The sequence below is a fragment of the Pongo abelii genome, chromosome 14 (assembly GCF_028885655.2).
Source record: "Pongo abelii isolate AG06213 chromosome 14, NHGRI_mPonAbe1-v2.0_pri, whole genome shotgun sequence".
In the NCBI taxonomy this organism is placed as follows: domain Eukaryota; kingdom Metazoa; phylum Chordata; class Mammalia; order Primates; family Hominidae; genus Pongo; species Pongo abelii.
In genome coordinates, this window is record NC_071999.2 from 56,131,583 (window position 1) to 56,145,227 (window position 13,645).

At 42.7% G+C, this 13,645-nt stretch overlaps 1 pseudogene; it reads right to left on the reverse strand.

Annotated features, from left to right (window-relative positions):
• Positions 1 to 12,235: 12,235 nt before the first annotated feature.
• On the reverse strand, positions 12,236 to 12,891 carry LOC100450026 (large ribosomal subunit protein uL18-like; annotated as a pseudogene).
• Between the last annotated feature and the right edge of the window lie 754 nt (positions 12,892 to 13,645).

A 13,645-nucleotide genomic window follows, 5' to 3' on the forward strand; every position in this document is an offset into this window, starting at 1 on the left:
TTGACCCTGGACATTCAAGCTGAAAAAAATATCCTTTGGTCTGGTCATTATCACCATTCTGCTTGATCAATGGTAGCCTGGTTCTCATTGATCCACTCCAGCCCCCAGACGCACAAGACAGGTAGCACAAGGTAGACGCATAGTGAAGCCACTATGAGCCAAAGGCAATTATGTTTTTCCAATGCAAACTCATTTTGCTCAGTTCGGGAAACAGTTACATCCTTTGAAGTCATTTAGCATGAATATTTCTCTTCATCACCAATAATAAGCACCTCTCTTGTCCCTTCCTCTGTAGGAAGGCTTTCTCTGATGTTTTTAGGCAGAGTTGAGATGGTGCCGGAAACAGCAAGAACAAAAAGATACTAACACTAACCCTGTCTTCAAGAGTCTATATCTTAGCCCAAGAAATAGCACTCTTCCCAGAAAACAGTAGAAGATACACATTATTTACATCATCTTAGAACTTTGCATGGATAAATGAAATATTTGACGAATAAACTCAGATCTTTGTATTTTGAAGTTAGAATTTTCCGTAGATATAAAACCAGTTTTAAAGAAGCTTCCCTTTTGAAGTGCCATAACAGAATTGCACAAGAATTATGGACAAAATTGTGTAGACAAAAACACATGATCAGCTTTTACTGCTGACATTTTCATTTACTGTGGTGTCCTGTTTGTGGGACCCCCACATTTCTCCGGAATTGGGGATATTTTTTAACAAGCAGCCCTTGGTCACTTGGTCATAGTGAAAACAAACATCTTTGAGCACTTGGTCATTGTATGTCACAATTTTCAAATTTACAGCCACCAGCGTATCCTACTGGGGCGATTGGGGGAATCAATACTGGGCTTTATTCTTATTATATACTGGGAACAGGTTCAACGTAGTCCCTTAGGAAGTAATATTAGAACTTCAATCACATGGGAAGGGAGGCTTTAAGAAAGTTGCTTCTGTTAACACACTCCTCTGTCCCAGTCACAACCAAAACATATATATTCAGCCCAAATTTGGCATAAATTCTGCATAAATTACATATACTTTCAGCAGTTCTACAAACATTTTTCAAGAAGACTGGCTATATAACAGAACTTCTTTCTTTCCAGAAAGCAACTTTGGCCATCCTAAAAAATACAGTGGACTAATCCAGATGAGCCCATCAATTTGCCTAGGGGTCACTGCTTGTGCCACCGGAAAGACACTCGCAGAGAGACCCTCAACAACTGGGGCTATGTTGTTCCATCCCAGAATGAAAACTGAAACTAGAGCCGCATTAGCACTTGCTGAGGTAAACTGAATTCCTTGGTTCTATGCAGATCTTGCCTGTGTATGGATGACTAGAATCAAAAGGCTACCAATGTCTTCTGAGATGCCAGAAGTCAGAAATAATCCCAGCTAAATGAAAAATACCAGAAATGCTACAAAATTGGCCACAGCAAGTACAGAGCTGTAGAATCTTCGACTCTTCAGAACCCCCCTGGCCTGAGCTGTGTACATAAGGCCAATCACAGGCACAAATTCACTCTATAGACACTAGTCAAACATTGTAGTAGACAGAATAACAGCCCCTAAAGATGTCTACACATGAATCCCTGCAACCTGTGAATATGTTACACTACATGGTAATGTTACATATGTGAATATGTTACACCACATGGTAAAGGGAATTAAGGCTGCTAATCAGGTTAAGATGGGGGAATTTTCCAGATTATCTTTCTTAAAAATGGAAGAGGGTGGCAGGAGAGGGCAGAAAAATGAAATGTGAGAGAGACTCAGCACACCATTGCTGACTTTCAAGACAGAGGAAGGGGCCAGAAGCCAAGAAATGCAGGTAGCCCCCAAAAGCTGGAAAAGGAAAACAAACAAACAAACAAACAAAAACTCAGATTCTTCCCCAGAGCCTCTAGAAGGAACTTGAACCCTGCGGACATCTTGATTTTTAGCCCAGTGAGACCTGTGTTGGACATCTAACCTAGAGAACCTCATATTGCTGTAAGCCACTAAGTTGGTGATGATTTGTTCCAGCAGTAATAGGAAACTAATATAAGCACCTTCTATGACCAGGCACTGACCCTGCCAATGCAAATATGCCCGGCATTCCAGGGACACATAGTCCAGTAGGGAGAGAAAATTCTGCACATGCAGGTAAAGCAACATGCTATGCACTAAACATGCATGTACCAAGCCCTGAGGGAGCACTGAGCTGATGGTGCTCCTCTCTGCCTGGGGGAGCCGAGGAAGGCTTCCTTGAGCAGGGGAGACACTTCAGCTTAACCTAGAAGCCTGACAGAAGGGGTCTGTAGTGTTCTGGAGTTACATGGTCCCAGGGCCTTTTATTTAGACATGAACGCTGAAGGAGGAAGCAGTTTTTTATTGTCCAGGCTGGTCTAGACCCTTGATCCTCAAAGTGTGGTCCAGGAGTCACATGGGAGCTTGTTAGAAATGCAGAATCTCAGGCCCAGACCAGCCCTACCAGGTGAGAATCTTCATTCTAACAAGATCCCAGGGGATTCATAGGTGCATGACAGTTTAAGAATCACTGCCCCAAATAACAATATTCTCATCCTCACCACAGTGTGGAAAGAAAGAAACAGGGTTCCAGAAATTGTTTACATATATAACCCTGATAGCATGGAGGTCCCTCAGAACATTCCTACTGCTATGTGACCATGCTCAGAATGGTGCACTCCAGCTCTGTGTCGTTTCTCAGCATCTACATAGACATCGCATACACCATCAGGCTGTACATCTCCTGTGGAAACATTTAGCAGGATTTATTTCTTAAACACTTGGTTACAAACATCACCCAGTTCTTCCATTTATTTATTTTTTAAGAGATGGGGGTCTCACTCTGTTGCCCAGGCTGAAGTGCAGTGGTACGAACCTGGCTCACTGCAGCCCTGACCTCCTGGGCTCTAGTGATCCTCTCAGCTCAGTTTCTCTGAATAGCTGGAACTACAGGTACATACCACCATACCTGGCTAATGTTTAAATATTTTTTAGAGATGGGGTTCTTGCTCTGTTGCCCAGGCTGGTGTCAAACTTCTGGTCTCAAATGATCCTCCTGCCTCAGCCTAACCCATTTCTTTTTTAGAAAACACAACTTCAGCTCTAGCATTCTGATAGTGCAAAGTTTTCCTCTTGCTTGATGACCTCAATCCCAAAATAATTTACTCTAACAGCTAAATCTTCAAATCACTGAGCCTCAATTTACTTCTACCACCAGTAAAAAGAGATCAGGGTAGCTCTGGCAAACCTAAGCCCTAGTCCTGGGAAATCCACAGATAGCCCTTTAAGGCTCACTGGCTTAGTGACTCGATCCCTCCAGCCTCTTTGCTATGCTCGAGCCACATCTCTGCTGGCTGTGGATCCCGTACACTCAGAGCTGCATCATGTTCATGGGCACCCTGGGGACACTTGCTGTGGGGTTGACGTTTTGTTATGTTTCTGCAGCACAACCAGGGCTGGCTTCTTGGGGACTGTATACAGTGCACTTGCCCAGCCCCACACGCAGAAGGGATTGAGGTTTAGTGCTCTGCAGTGGCAATCTTAAAACTCTTAATGATTGTATCTTTGAATTAATGTTTTGTAAGTCAAGTTATGTGCCAAAGACTTGGAGCCTCAGCTCCTACCGTTGCACCTGCCGCCTCCCTAGCAAGGGTTCTTCAACACCCCCTCCCCTGTCCTGCCGAGTGACCACTGCCCCTTTTTCCTGCTCCCTCCATAGGGTCCTGCCGAGCAACCACTGCCCCCTTTTCCTGCACCCCTCAGAGTGTGGGAGCCAGGCATGTACCCCCTGCATGGCCAGGGCATCAAGATGAGGTCCTGGGCACCTATAAGTGTCTGCACTCACCCAACACCTATGCTTATGCCCAAGGGAGTGTGACACTCAATACCAAATAAAAAACATGACAGAGAGAGAGAGAAAGAGAGACAGAGACAAAGAGACCGTGAGAGAGAAAGCTTTTCTCCTACTTTAAAAAAAATTGCAGTAAAACTTATGTAACGTAAAATTACTCTCTTAACCATTTTAAGTGTACTGCTCAGTTGTGTTAAATACATTCACATTGTTATCAACCCATTTTCTTGCTTTCTGTTTTTTTTCTTTCTTTCTTTTTTTTTTTTTTTTTTTTTTTTGGAGACAGTGTCTCGCTTTGTTGCCCAGGCTGGAATGCAGTGGTGCGATCTCTCAGCTCACTGCAATCTCCGTCTCCTGAGCTCAAGTGATTCTCCCAACTCAGCCTCCCAAATAGCTGGGACTACAGGTGCATTCCTAGCTAAGTTTTGTATGTTTAGTAGAGAGAGGATTTCGCCATGTTGTCCAGGCTGGTCTCAAACTCCTGGGCTCAAGCAATCTACCACCTCAGCCTCCCAGAGTGCTGAGATTACAGGATTGAGCCACCATGCCTGACCCAAGCCATCTTCAAAACTGTTTTCTTCTTGCAAAACTAAAATGTGATACCCATTACTCCCCATTTTCCCCTACCCCAGCCCCTGACAACCACCATTCTACTTCCTATCTCCATGAATTTGACAACTCCGGTACGTCATACAAGTGAATCATACAGCTTTTGTGTTTTTGTGACTGCCTTATTTCACTCAGCATAATGTCCTTGGGGTTCTTCGTGAGTAGCACGTGTCAGAATTTCCTTCCTTTTTTAAGCTGAATAATATTCCATTGTGTGTCTATGTCACATTTTGTTTATCCATTCATCTGTAGATGGACATTTAAGTTCCACCTTTTGGCTATTATAAATAATGCTGCCATGAACATGGTATGCAACTATCTCTTTGAGTCCCTGCTTTCGATTCTGTTGGGTATGTTTGGAAGTGGAATTGCTGAGTCATAAGGACTCCTGCTTTTTGGAACATACATTTTCATTTTGAACTGGGCTGTTTAAATTATACAGCTGGCTCTGCACATGCCCAGTCAGGGTGCGTATGAATCACAGTGTCGGAGGACTGTTCTGCTTCAGCCAATGGAACTAAGGACTAAAGACTTTCCATGCATGACCTGATAGTGTCACCACCAGAGTGGAGCAAGCGAGAAAAGTAAGAGACTGAGCAAGAATGCTCACCCTCAAGTGTCCCCACCAGTCAGGAGCAGCATGTATTGACATTCATGGCTATAGAACATTCTGTAACTGGTTTTCATTTATCAATGCATGCTTTATTTCTTCCAATGCATATGTATTAAACATCAGCTAGGTGCCAGACCTAGTTGAAGACATTGAGGATAAAGCAGTAAACAATGCATGGAAGGGTCTTCTATGCAAGTCAGACAAGTAAACTAATTGCACATTCGATGGTTTCTTGTGAAAAGTTCTATAAAGGGGAAATGCCGGGCCCTGAGCCCAAGAGTAGAAAGTGGGCTGTGCATGAGTCACTGTCCTGCTTTTAAGGGGCCGGTAAGGTAGGACAGGAGTTTCCAAAGTGGTACGTGAGATGATCTTAAGTAGTACGTTTTATCTTTTCTTTTTAATAGGTATATATTCAGTTTAACGTATGTTTAGAAATATATATCTAATACCTCAAACCCTCAATTCTTAACTATTTCCTGGATGATGCTCAATTTAAAAAGGAGTTCATGTAAAATGAATAAATATAAGCTAAATATTAAAGCCTATTATGTTGTTATTAAAATAAATAAATAATGCAGGAGCTACATGAATGAGACCTAAACATTTAAAGATTGCAACTCAAAAAAACTACATTTTGGAAACTCCTTGTGGGTTTTAAAGATAATTTTTTTAATACAGACATATTTTTAAGAAGAGTATGACTAGGGCTAAGATACAGGTAATTCCATGGGGAAAGGGAAGCAGCTGTGTTTGAGAGGAGCTCCTAACTCAGTTTAGGGGATTCAAGAAAGGCTTCCAAGAAAATTGCTTCATGCAATGAATTTTGTTCCTTGAATTACTCAGTCCAGGTGTATTTGTGTGAACTCTTCAAGTATGAGCAGTGGAAACCCACTACAGCCAGCTTAAGCAGGAGGGGTAATTTGCAGATGAGGATGCTGGGTGATCCCACAGTGGCTGAGGCCTCAGAGTGACCCACCTCTCTCAATCTCTGCTCCTGATCCCCACTCTTATCTGAGCCTCTGCTCTACTTCTCACACTCGCTGCACACTTCCTTTCTCAGCGTATTTCCAAGTGGACAAGACGGAAAATGGCTACCGCATTCTTCTATTTATATCTCCTCCATTCAAAGACCATCCCGCATTCTTCTATTTATCTCTCTTCCATTCAAAGACCATCTCAACTGATGTTACCATTTCTTACTTCCAAGTCTTGACTTCTGGGGAAGAGACTCTGGTCAGGTCCATCACAGGTGACCTCAGAGGTGGGGTCCTGTTCACACAAGGACCACTGTCACCACGTGGTCAGGGAGGGGAAAATTACCAGAATCCAGATAGGAATGGGGTTGGAGATCCAGGCAGAAAACCTGATGGCACAAGCTGGAAAAGTCCTCATTTCAACAGCTTCCAGGCTCCCCTGTGCCTGATATCAGTGTAGGTAGGAACTGCCAACAAGCCTGTAACAACATTTTCTCTTAGGCCACCTTGAGGATACGGGTGGCAGGAGAGAGGTGGAGTGACAGGGGACCTTGACCCCACCCCCGGCCTGTGACCCAGGGGTTCTCTTGGGGAAGAAGGAAAGCAGTCCCATGGGCCTGCCACATGCCTAGGATTCGGGGCTATGTTAACCCATAGGAGGGAGGTAGGGAGCAAACAGTTTGGCTAGGCCTATATTTCTACTTTATATCCCAGAAAATAATGGGATTTGGCCCTTCCGCTTTGAAAGGCTGTGTCATTCAACAGAGTAATCGGTAATACATGTATAGCTCTTACTATGTGCCAAGTGCATACCGTGTTCTAAGTGTTTTACACAGATTAACTCAAATAACTCTGTGATACATAGCTGCCACTACCCCCTTTCCTGAAGATGAGAAAATGAAGGCACAGAGAGGTCAAGGAACTTACCCACATTTGCACAGAAAGGAAATGAGGAGCTGGAACTCAAACTCAGGAAATCTGTCTTCAGAGCCTATGGTACTGATGAAAAGGCCACACAGACCAGGGTTAAAATCTTGCTTCACCCCTTACTTGTTATAAGGCCTCTTTAAACTATTAATTCAGTGGTAAAATGGAACAAAAGACACCTACCATATAAGATTATTGTAAAGACTAGCGGAAAAAAATCGGTATCTACAAAGCACTTAGAACTGAATAGGTACTTGATCAGGGTAGTTACTATTGTTAAGGAAAGATAAGGAATCTGAATATTGTTCAGCTCTCATGGGCATCTGGTGATGGGGTGTGTCCCCATTTTCCACACTGTAATGGTCTGCCTAGGCCAGCTCTCATTCAGGCCAGTTCACTCTGTTGCAAGGGAATAATCCATGCAATTGTTACCCAGTGCCATAGGTGGCTGAGTACAGCTTCTCGTATTACATATCTTCACATCCTGCTGAGCAACAGCACTAGTGGTGCTTTTTCTATAGTTATTTAAAATTTCAATTCTCCTTAATTGAAGTACAGCATAAATAAAGGGCACAAATCGTAAATGCACAGCTCCAATGTTATGTGCGCAGATGTCCAGATCCAGGCCTAGAACACTTCCAGCACCCCAGAGGCTCCCTCTGCCCTTTCACCATCAATTCTCACACCAGCCAGTCGCAGTGGATCTCGCCTGTAATCGCAGCACTTTGGGAGGCCGAGGCAGACGGATCACTTGAGGTCAGGAGTTCAAGACCAGCCTGGTCAACATGGTGAAACCCCATCCCTACTAAAAATACAAAAATTAGCTGAGCGCAGTGGTGTGGGCCTGTAGTCACAGCTACTCTGGCAGCTGAGGCAGAAGAATCACCTGAACCTGGGAGGTGGAGGTTGCAGTGAGCCGAGATTGTGCCACTGCACTCCAGCCTGGGAGACAGAGCGAGACTCCATCTCAAAAGATAAAATAAAATAAAATAAAATAAAATAAAATAAAATAAAATAAAATAAAATAAAATTCCCACACCAAAGAGTTGGTCAATGGACTGACTTCTATTGCCTTAGGTTCATTTTGCCTGTTCGTGAACTTTGTAGACATGGCTGAATTTGTACTGCCAGTGTTTTTGTAGGCACTTCTTGCCTTCTTCTGCCATGCAGGTGAGTGAGCTATTTGTGGCCAGCGAGCCTTTGTTGAAACCCCCTTTGTTCCTTACTGCACCCCTACACACGCTTGTACAGGAGCAGAGCATGCCAGCATGAAGAGGCAACCAACTGGTGTTTTTTTAATGTTAGATAAATAAAGCAGGGTCAATAGAAGCCTCGTGTATTGTGAAATAATAAATATTCACTAAAATTCAGAACGTGACAATTAAATATTGACACCTGTGTTGGCTCTCACAAAAGATTTAAAATCTCTCAGAAGATTTGTAAGTGGCAAGAGCAAGGAAAGAGGAAAGAGGAAGGCGTGCAGCCTTAAAGTGAGTTTAGGACAAGCTCAAGTCACCATCCTTAGTGACAGTACCAAAAATAACGTTTTTAAAAAACAAACAAACAACAACAAAAAACCAGGCTTTGCCACATTATTCCCAGGCCTTACACAGTGGACTTTGTGTACATTCTTTTATTCATTCCTTCAATGACTAGATATTATTCCCATTTTGCAGATGGGAAAATGGAAACTGAAACCAGTTAAGTAAATTGCCAAACATCCCACAATAAGTAGAGATGCCAGGATTTGAACCATCTTTGTCAGATTCCAGAACCTACAGTTCTCAGCCACTATGCTATGCATGGATGACGGGTGGATGACATCCTGAACAGAACTCTGGCTTTGACAATGAACAGAGGCAGGTTCCTGGCTATGCCTCTCCCTGCTTCGCTGCTTCGCTTCAATCCTCAAGCAAGAAAAGAGCAGGGAGGGATAATTTCTACTTTGCTGGTTTGTTAAAAAGTAAGTAATAATATTTTAAAAGCACCTCCCTCATCAAAGGCACTCAGCCAGTGGTGGCTTGTTAAAACTATTCACCATCACACTCACTAGAGGTGAGCTGCCAGTAGCTATGATGGCTGCACCTTGCAGCAAGGATCTTCCCAGCAGAAGTGACACCCACTGGCCATGGGGAGCCTGTACCTCTCTGTCTGTCACCTTGCACTTTGTAGGCCTTCCAGCAGGGTCTGTCTCTGGCCTGAAGGTCCCACACAACACCACAGACAAAGCAGCAACTGAACGCACAAGTCAACCGATGGATCTGAACGACTCGCAGTAACCCATCAATTCAGTGAAACAACTACTATTGATTTCTGGAGGTTTTCCACCCCACTGGTTGTTTAACTGAATTGATGGGTGTTCTGTGGAATTGATTGCACCAGCCAGTTCTTTTAGTGTGATAGAGACAAAACGCTAGTATGTTTCCCAGAAAATGAATGAATCTGTTCGTTAAAGAGAATGTTCTGCCAAATAATTTTTTCCAATGACAGTGGTTTTCCTTCTCCGCTTCTTCTGCACAGGGATTGGGAAGCATTTAAGGGGCTTTCATTTCATGTCAACATGCTGATAAGCTGGCCCCTTTCAATTTCCTCACAGTTCTCAGGGACTGATTAGATGCCAGAATGAATCCACCAATCTCCCTCTCCCCACACGCAGACTTTTGCCAGTTCTGAGTCATTGTGTTTCATATGTTCCCCACCACCACCACCAATCATGTGCATCAAAGCTGATTTTCCCCACTAAATGAAAATGCAGACCCTTAGGCAAGTCAACAGTATGCCAACTCTCAGGGCTGATGATTTACACACCTATGATTTATATTTTCTTCCCCGGAGGTTGCTTTTTGTGGATTTCAGACAGCACCACACTTGTTTTCAATGACAGTGATTAAAAAAACAGATGTCAGGATGAGGACTAGGGAACGGTGTGGGGGATAGAATGACAAGAAAATAAAGAAGCTGATCAAGAGAAATCTGAAACCTTTCCTTGAGTCACTGAGCTCTTATGCTTCCCCCAGCCATGGGGAGAGACGGGCTTTTCCCTTTTAGGAAAATATAGATTATAGAAAATATATAGATTAGAGTTAAATTTTCGTTGACTTTCAAAAAACAATCTCTCTCTTTGGGCTGTTGCCACTGTCATTGTTATTCCACTGTTGTGCTGAGATCTCAGGGTTATTGAAATTGGTGATGCAAGTAAAATTCTCACATACAATAAAAGAGAAATAGATCCTAAGGACATGGAGTCTCACTCGCCATAAAGCTCCATAAGTCAGTTGACTCCGAATATGCAATGTATATTTTGCATTTTTATGCATTTTATACAGCATGAAGTGTCTCGTTTCTGGCAACTCATATGTAAGGCAGTGTATTAGTTCATTTTGACGCTGCTGATAAAGACATACTGAAACTGGGAACAAAAAGAGGTTTAATTGGACTTACAGTTCCACACGGCTAGGGAAAGTCTCACAATCATGGAGGGTGAAAGATACTTCTTACATGGCAGCAGCAAGAGAGAATGAGAGAAGGAGCAAAAGCAGAAACCCCTGATAAACCCATCAGATCTTGTGAGACTTACTCACTATCGTGAGAATAGCATGGGAAAGACTGGCTCCCATGATTCAATTACCTCCCCCTGGGTCCCTCCCACAACACATGGGACTTATGTGAGATACAATTCAAGTTGAGATTTGGGTGGGGACACAGCCAAACCATATCAGATAGTATTGACATTAAGGGTCACACAGTGTGGGGTGACACAATGCCAATGTTTAGAAATTTTATTTGTGGGATGGGAATGGTGGCTCACGCCTGTAATCCCAGCATTTTGGGAGGCCGAGGCAGGCAGATTACCTGAGGTCAGGAGTTTGAGACTTGGCAAACATGGCGAAACCCCATTTCTACTAAAAATACAAATAATTAGCTGCATATGATGGCGCGCGCCTGTAATCCCAGCTACTCGGGAGGCTGAGGCAGGAGAGTCAATGAACCTGGGAGGCGGAAGTTGCAGTGAGCCGTGATTGCACCGTTGCACGCCAGCTTGGGCAACAAGAGCAAAACTCCATCTCAAAAATAAATAAATAAATAAATTTGATTTGCTTCTGCATATTGACATACTTTATGGTACACAAAAGATGAGCCAGGAAGCAAGCCTCCCTCATTGAAAACAAATGAGGAATTGTGAATTTGACTATCAGGCACTAGAAAGTAGACAATTTCTCAGTGGTACGAGAAGAGCATCCCTCAAAGTGGCAGGTATAAAATAAGTGGGAACACCTATAAATGATTAAAAACTCTTAGCAAACTAGAAATAGAAAGGAAATTCCTTAACTTGATTTTTTAAATTATCTATTAAAATCCTACAGCAAATGCTATTTCTAATGGCAATCACTGAAAGTATTCTCTCTGAAATAAGAAACAGGGCAAGGAAACCTGTGACCAGCACCTCTAGCCAACATTGTATTGGAGATCCTGCTAGCATAGTAAGAAAAAGAAAGAAAACTTACAAAGATTGGAAACAAGAAAAAAAAAAAAAAAAAACTGCCAGTTGTCGCATTGTCCAAAAAGGAGAACTCAAGAGATATCTGTAAGTAGAATTAATAAGAGAGTTCCACACTGCTGTGGAATCTTCAGACTTTTTTCTTTTTTTTTTTCCAGTTGCACCTAACCCACATATACTTAAAAGTGGTTTTTCTCATCAAGACTTTCCTATTTAGTTTTCAAAGAAATAACAACTTCACTAATTCATATAAAATTTCCCTAAATCATAATTTTATTGTTAAATTTAACTGTCATTAACAGGTTTTGGTCCAAACACAACTAAATCCTACTAAGTATGCTGCTCAAGTGATAGAAGCAGAAATGCATGGATGTATGAGCCTCAGCTATTGCTTATATTAAGGATGTCTTTTTAGCTAATGTTTTTACCTATGAGGGCCTTACCCACCCTGGAGAAACTGGCTTCCTAGGGCTAGTCAATTTCCAGAGATGGTACTATGAGTGCCCTTTCATACACAAACCAACCAATCCAGAGCCCACTCCTCTCCCACCTCTTCTATCAGGCTCTTACACTCGAGGCCAATATTCCCTTGCCTAATCATCCCAGGACCAGGTGCCAGACAATTCAGGAAAGTCCCTACATCCCAGGGCCTGCTGAAATTATTCTAACTAGTCGATCCTAAGCTTGCTTACCTTGCCTCATCCATTCCTTTCCATGGAAACTACAATAAAGTTTCTTGCCTTGGAAACACCTTCCATTAGGTCATGGACGTTGCAAAATCTGCAACATTCTGACCCATGATGTGCTTCTGATGCATTTCAGCATTAAGCTCCTTGATTTCAGAATCATAACCAGGGAATCATTAGGCACTGTGAGGGATAGACAAGCCTCCATCCACAGTGCTCTCAGAGCCCCAAAAACTTTATTGTCAGTGGTGGTTCTGGCAAGGTCTGCATCCAAATAGCAGGTAAAGGCACCTGGCTGACCATCAGTGCTTCCCACATTGTATTCATCTCTGGTCACCTCCACTTGGCCTTTATAGATCTTGTCCATGCCAAACCTTCTGAGAAGCCTGCATGCCAGCAGCAGGCCAGTACAACATGCTGCAGCATCATTTGTCAGGCCAACCTTTACACTGTATTTTGGAATTTCATGTGCATAATCTGCACAGACTATCATGTCCCCTTCTATATGGGCATAAGCCATCTGACAAATGGTATCTCTATTTATCACACAAACAATCATTCTGTATTTGTGTGTGTTAGACTTATTTTTATCCTGTACCACTAAGTGTTTCCAAGCATAGTAATCAGTTTTACCCTCTCACTATCTTCTAAATGTCACTTGGTATCTCTTAAAGTAGGTCTTATACTTGACAACTTTAACAAACCCCACCCTGTGGAACAGACCCATGTCCACAGCTCAGCACTGACTACTAGAACTTGAATGTACTCAAATTCTCCATCGTGTCATATACTTTTGACATTCTCCATCTTGTCATATGCTTCTTTGAATATCAGTCACTTAATTTGAAGTCTATGTCTGATAACTCCAACATTAGAGAAATCTGTGAGTGTTTTTAGTTTCTCTATTTTATTTTTTCCCTTGGTCTTGTTTATTAGTATCCCTGGTAATTTTTGTTGGATGCTGGACATCATCTTTGAAAAGTTACAGAGGTTCTGGATGATATCTCTCTCCCTTTTGAATATCTTTATTCATTACCGGTTCAAAAGAAGATTCGCTCTGTCCTCTGGAAGCTGGCAAAGAAGGAGATCACCTAAATGCAATCAGGCTGTGAGCAAGCCGAGGCTCAATGAGATATTTGAATACCTTGATCCATTCCTGGTTCATACCTTCTCCTGAAGCACAGCGCTGCAGAAGTTCTGACTTAACGCCTGTAGTGCTTCCCAGGGCCTCTCCTCTTGGGTAGATCCCACACTTTAATATTTTCCGTCCCTAGCACCCTGAGTCTACCAGAAACGCTGCTCCACTGCAGCTGCTTTGCACTTCGCTTTGTGGCTCTCCTCCATGAACAGCTTAAGTAACATATATTGAGGGAAAACTGATATTAAGCAAGGCTACTCCTTCACACATCCTTTCTGTCTGAAATCTTCACCCCTCAAGTCCTGGCTTTAAGTCCTTACTGAACCCAAACTCCAATTTCTGT